The sequence below is a fragment of the Falco punctatus genome (assembly GCF_963210335.1).
Source record: "Falco punctatus genome assembly, chromosome: 6".
Taxonomy (NCBI): domain Eukaryota; kingdom Metazoa; phylum Chordata; class Aves; order Falconiformes; family Falconidae; genus Falco; species Falco punctatus.
This window is the reverse complement of record NC_137585.1, coordinates 280562-287327: the sequence shown is the minus strand read 5'-3', so window position 1 is coordinate 287327 and position 6766 is coordinate 280562.

Genomic DNA, 6766 nt, shown 5'->3' with positions numbered 1-6766 from the left:
ATGAGAGACAGACAAGGGTTGTGGTTTAACCCCAGCTGTCAACTGAGAACCAGGCAGCCATTTGCTCAGCCCTGCTCTCCCCTGGTGGGATGGGGAGCAGAACTGGGAAAAAGGTAAAAGTTGTGAGTTGAGGTGAGAATAATTTAATAATAGAAATAAAATTAAATATAATAATAATAATAATAACAACAACAATTGTAATGAAAAGGAAAGAAGGGGAGAGGGGGAAGAAATCCAAAAGGAAAAATAGAACTACAAGTGATGCACAATACAATCTCTCAGCACCCACTGAGCGGTGCCCAGCCGGTCCCCAAGCAGTGATCCACCAGCCCACACCAACCCCCCCCCAGTTCATATACCGAGCGTGGTGCTCTATGGTATGGAATATCCCTCTGGCCAGCTGGGGTCAGCCCTGGCTGTGCCCCCCGCAGCTTCTTGTGCCCCCAGCCTGCTGGCTGGCAGGGCCTGAGGAGCTGAGAAGCCCTTGAGTTGGTATAACCACCACTGAGCCACAGCCGCAACCAGCCGCGGGCTGCCAGCACCGCTCTCAGCCGAGCCCAAAGCACGGCACCGCACCAGCTGCTGGGGAGGAAATCACCGTCCCAGCCAACACCAGGACAAGGTACCCATCACAACGCCTGCTCCTGTACCGAGGTTCAGTGGTTTCACTTAGCACTCTTTTCCTTGCTGATTACCAGCTGTCAACAGAATTCTCATTGACATTTTAAAACCTCTCCAGAAAGTCTAAGAGTGAGATCTGTTTCTCAGCATGCAGCCCTTTGATGGCTGGAGTCTCCTTCACGGGCACTGTGACCAAGGAACCAGGTACATGCCAGTGCCTGTGGATGTTAGAACTCCAGAATTCCCAGCTGTACTCCCCTTTGCTTCTCTTTCCCATTACAAAGAGGCATGTCATCAGGACTGGTAGTCACTTGGGCCAAGACCAGCAGCAGCAGGGATTCCCTGTGCCCCATGGGCATGAGGGCTTATCTAAAAACCACAGTCCCCACAATGACTTCTAACAAGTCTTGAATATGTCTGGTGACACCAGGATGTGCTTCCAGGTGATCCACAGGACACTTTCCTATCCCACCAGGAGAAGACATGTATTCAAGAACAAGTTCAACAGCAACATGACACTGCATCTGTCATCCTTATCTACCTAGCAACAGTTGTGAATGACCTTAAGGGTATCTTCTCACTAGACACAGAATGTTCCTCTATGGAAAAGTAACCCAGCGGTTAGCATTGCACAACCCATCAGCACTGTTGGTATCCTTTGTCTTGATAGACAGGCACTCGGGGGCATCTTCTGTGCTCTGGCAGCAGAAGAAAAAATCCAGCACCATCTCCACTAAGCACAAACATCTTGGTCTGCCTATCCAGAGGAATACAAAGTCTGTCTTACAGTCAAAAGGTGATGAAGAGACTAACAAAAAATGTCAGCCTAAGAAAACAAACTTCTGCATCTAAGTATCTTCAGACAGGTTAACACTAACTGCAGGGCTGTGTAACGTGAAGAAAAGTATGAAGTTGGTGTGAAGATATGTAAGACTGGATGTCACAAGGAGGCTTCTGACAATCAGAAAAATGAGCTCCTGGAAGAAACCTCCAATAAAAATAGTAACAGAAAGAAACTTTTGTAGTAAAGGCCAAGGTCATAATCACTGAAAGGAATTACTGGACATGTTTCCTTCAGTTAACACAGGTGTGGACCTGACAGCCGAGGTGGTCCCCTCAATTCCCTTGCCCCATAATTCAGGAATTACCACAACAGACCTTCTGGATAAGCCATACTTTTGCTGTAAAAACACAGCAAATAACATAGTGCAAGGCGCAATAGAACTACAAACTCCACTGTTCCCTGGAACTACCCAGAGAAGTAAATCTAAATTTGAAGAGAATGTTGCTGTAGAGTAGACAAAAAGCCCTTACTCCATAGCTGCCACGTGACATTTTCACCTGGTACTTGACAATGGACTCTCCGCTGTAGACATGTAAAATCCCAGATTTCCCTACATTGCAACCAACAAAAGGGGGAATGAGCAATATTAGTGGAATATTTATTGGTCAAGTGAGGTACAGATGGGACTCAGGCAGACAACAACTGATGAGCCTGAGCTAATCCTAAAAAGACAAGCAGGGGCAGGATGGTTTCATGAGTAGAACTATGAATTTTCCTGACAGGTGTCCAAGTCAGCGAAGACCACAGTTGATGTTTATTAGATCATCTTTTCCTGGTTAAACTGTTAATAGAATTAATCTGTTATTATGAATAGCAGATAACTATTCACAGGGAACGCTCAGTTACCACCTCCCAGGCAGACACCAACAGTTACCTGTTTAGAGCAGGATCTGGGAGGCCCATGCAGTATGCCAAGGGCTGGCACACCAGGACTGCCAGCTGAGCTCAGGAGGAGCCTTTAGGGCCCATTTTCAGTAGGTCTGAATGCAATCCTGTTATCTTTGCGCATGGAACTCACTGCATCCTGGGAGGCAGTCGAAGTTACACAAGCCACTGTTGGTATCATTGCGTGCTGGTAACGCCAAGAGACTTGAGGTTCTTGTTCTGTTTCCGTGTTCTTGTGGACCCACAGGACTGAGGGTCTCCACACAGTGTGTGTTTCCGGAAGACTCTTGCATGCTGCCTTTCAGCACCTACCCGTCCTTCCTTTGATCTGGTTTCTGGTTACCGTTTTTCCATTCACACACGTAGGCACCACTCATTCAGGCAAATTCATATGATATGGGCTTTTATGACAGAAATGCAGTGCCTGAGCTGATCCATAAATCTGCATGTGATCCACAGGACACTTCTCTCCAGATTTCAGCTCGCAGCTGCGATCTTTACCACCAATCCCTTTGGACACAGCTCTCTTGTATTTATGTACAATGTATACCTTTATGGTTGCTGCACATTAAAACCCAGAATTTTAAAATATGTCACTCAGTGCAAAGAAACCAGGAGGCAAATAGCTATAGCCCCATTGTTTTAATTCAGTCTACCACATGCCGAGACACTGAGCCCACTCAGATGACAGGAACTGGGTCCCCACAGAGCTCTGTTTTCTGCAGTTTTGGCTCCAGGGGTGCTGGGTTTCTAGTTAAACTGGCAGAGCACACTAGTTAAACCGGCAAAGCACAGCAGATCCTTGCCTATAAGTTGTGGGTCTCCAGCCCGCGCAGCTGGACAGCATTCCAGGGACTGTCATCCTGCAGCTGCTTCTGCTGGCCCTCAGCTGCTGCCCCGCCAGCCCCTCTGGCCCCAAAAGGTGGGCAGGTGGGGGAGCCTCCGCCCCAGCCAACATAGCCGCTTGCTCTGCAGCGTTCAGGGAGAGCTGCTGCACTCCCCACTTACCAGACAGTGCTGTTGGTAAGGGCTTCTCGTAAGCTGTCAAACTGCTGCAGGTAAAGCCAAACTCCTAAATATTTATCCTACAGTGTTATTGAATGGACTTAATCAGGATACGAACCTTTTTGTGTGGAAGGCTGTACACATTTCTAAAAGACTCCTCCAGGTCTTAAGACTTTTAGTCCCATAGGTCTATGAAAGTGGGTGAGGAAGATAAACACACATCTTGTGATCTAGAGTTAATACAGTCTGCTCCAAAACTTGTTTGGGGGCTATATAAGTATGCATCTTTGAACTGCTGTTATCTTAAAACAAAACATAGATGGAGCTAATACGCGATGCTAAGGTAAAGATGATTGTGTCTGCAGGAAAACAAGCAGTTAGGAAGGAAACCACTTTCTTACTTGGGCTGTGCTGGAGGGATTACGAGTTTCAGAGAAATTAGATGTATCCTGTGGTTAAGTTAAACCTGAGCATTGATAAGGATTAATCTCTGTATCTCAAACTGACAATGGTTTAAACAAACATCTGAAATGAAGTCATCTGAAGTGGCATTTACCTTTGTGTATCTTTACGAATGTATTTTTCAAAAACTTCCAAAAGCTAGTCATACGTTTTGTTACTCTTGTGGGTCCAAATGCTTTCGGAGAAGTGGCTGTAAGAAATTTTCCAACAAAAGTATGACTTTAGAAAAGTGTACTTTAAAAAACACACATGTATTTGACAAAATTTGTTTTTATAGAGGGCTTAAGTGCAAGCCAATATGATTTATATTGTAAGAAAAATTAAGATGTCATTCAGTTTCAGAATAAACTATATTTCAATCTTATGATCCATTGAATGTCTGTGTCCCCAAGAGTTAAATAGAAAGTAAAGTCTTAGTGACTTTTTCTTGGAATTGTGGTCTAAGGCAGATGTTTGTGGTGCACTTTCTCTGAGACATTTTAATTTATACATGGAAACTTTGGTGGCTTCTTTTTGTGGCTATTATTTCTTTCTGTCCCATTTTTCCTTAAAAATAATAATGAAAAAAATCTTTTAGTATGATTGTGTTGCTTCCCCCCCCCAGTTTTTATTAGTTCCAAGTAGTCATGAAATCACTGTTTATTCAAGCCACGTATGGTAAAGTTAACTTGAGGTAACTGTCCACAGTTTCATCATGAGTATGCAATCAACTAATGACAGAACAACTGATCCAATGGCTCCTGAAAAGTTGCATTAACGATGGTGCATTATGCTGTGACCTTTGCTTCAGAGGATTGTGAGGTGACCCCTGTTTTTTAATTAAATGCCAGGACCTCAATTCTCAAGATCAAAAATGTTTTTTTCCAAGTTTCAACAGAAGGGAGGTGATGTGTGTATGTCTGTGCTTGTCCCTTTTCTAAGATAAGATTTCTAAACTTTCTCTAAATTTTTAAATCCTTCATCCCTGAACTTGAAGGCACAGATAAAAACCAGTGGATCAGGTCTCTCTGGCAGCCGTCTCCAGGCCCTCAGGTCCTCCAGTACTTAACTCCTAAGCTTCTTACTCTACTCACCAGCAAGCCCAGCTTGAAGTTTGCTGGTACACCACCATCTCCATCTGCATCTGTGTGGTACCACACTAAAAAACACCAACTTAGGCTACAAAACACACCTAAATGTAAGACAATCAGCAAAAGCACAAAAATTATTTTCAGCCAACTGCCAAAACCAAAACTCTGCTGTGGACCTCCTGCGGATGCAGTGGAACCAGCGATGCCCAAAAATGCCAGGGCTGGCGTGACAGCTCATGGATGCAGGCTTCCCTCTGAAGGAATAAAGATGCCCAGGGACAGCTGTGCTCCAAAAGCCACCAAACATGAGGGGTAGCCAGTGGTGCTGGGCTGGCTTCCTGAGCTGCTTGTATGTGGTGGAGGAGCTAGTAGCACCCAAAAGCACCAGGCTGTGGCATAACATAACCCCAAATGTTGGAAAATTCCAGAGAACACTTGAGAACAGGGGTTCCAAGTCCCTCACTTCTGCCAGCCGCACCTCCCCAGGATGGACTTCTGGTCCTTCTGGTTTGTGGGGAACAGAAGAGTGGACAGCACTGCTATGTGTATCCCACAATCTCCGTTGTTGGGGGGTTGGGAGGATCTTTGAACAGGAAGCCACGAACCTCCTATAATTTCTTCATAGTTCTGAACCTGAGGCCTCGGTTTCCCCAGGAAGTCGAGGCACATACTCCTGTCCCCCCTCCCAGAAGAGCTGCACAGGCACACGCATGGGGGCTGCTGGCTGTTCTGCACACAGGGTCAGGGTCAGCTCTCCGTGCAGAGGGGCTTGTGGCAGCCTTCTGCAGGGGGTGGGGGGGAAGACCAACACTACCCCAGGTGGGGCTGGAGGCTCTGCTGCCTTCACAGCTCAGACGTGGAGAGAGCGAGAGGCAGAAATCCACTGGGCAAGAGAGGAAACGTGGTTCCAAGTTGTGGTTAAAACATGCAGTGACCTGGGCTAGCTGACAATGACAGGTAAGAGCCTTAAAAATTGTGGAACAGAAATTAAACCAGTGAACACAAATGGAAACATTAAAACCAACTGTTTTTCAAGGTTAACTTTCCATAAACATGTAAGAGTGTGTCCATGTCCTTGTCCTATGTAACAAAGCAATGCTTTATAACATCTGTTATATCTGTTACAAGTGACAGTCCATAACAGAACCTCTTTAGGGTCACAGCAGAAATTGCACTGAAGGAGCATCTCCCCTGAAGTGAGAAGCACTGTTAACAGGTTTCTACATGATGCAAGTAAACAAGCAGGACATGTTGGGGATGACAGGAAATTACTTTGCATAAGTTATTTTGAAGTGCATTTCAGAAAGTGGAGGAAGCCTTTTCCCAGATAAACTCCACAGGCTGGAGTTCCAGCAGGAATTATTCTGGGGTGAAAGGTTTTACTAGAGCATGACTGAACATTTGTTCTTCAGGATTCTTTTTCCCTAGGTATCAAAGAAAGATTCAGAAAGAGCGAGACTGAAAATAACTCTAATCTAGCTTAAGAAAGTGCTTTCAGATGGTGATCCTAGGGATGCAAATCAGTTAATAACTTTCTACTGCTGCCCACAACATTTGCATATTTTCTTCCTTCAGTGCTAGTGATTGATTGTTGCTAATATTGCAATTCTGGTTTCCTTTTGTAATTACATTAGGGGTGTGTGAGTGAATCCTACACATACAGGAGAAAAACAGGAAAAAATAATTCTATCTAGTACTGTAGGAAGGAAAATACATTTAAAGGAAGTCAAGGGAGTGGAAAGAAACTGCAAAAAAGATCTGAGCACCTCTTCATGCTCACTGTTCTGGCACAAGACCTTCTTGCAAAAATTCTCATCACTACACCACAAAAGTCATTCTGTATGAATTTGTGTAGGGTGCAGGTGGAGAAATATTTAAC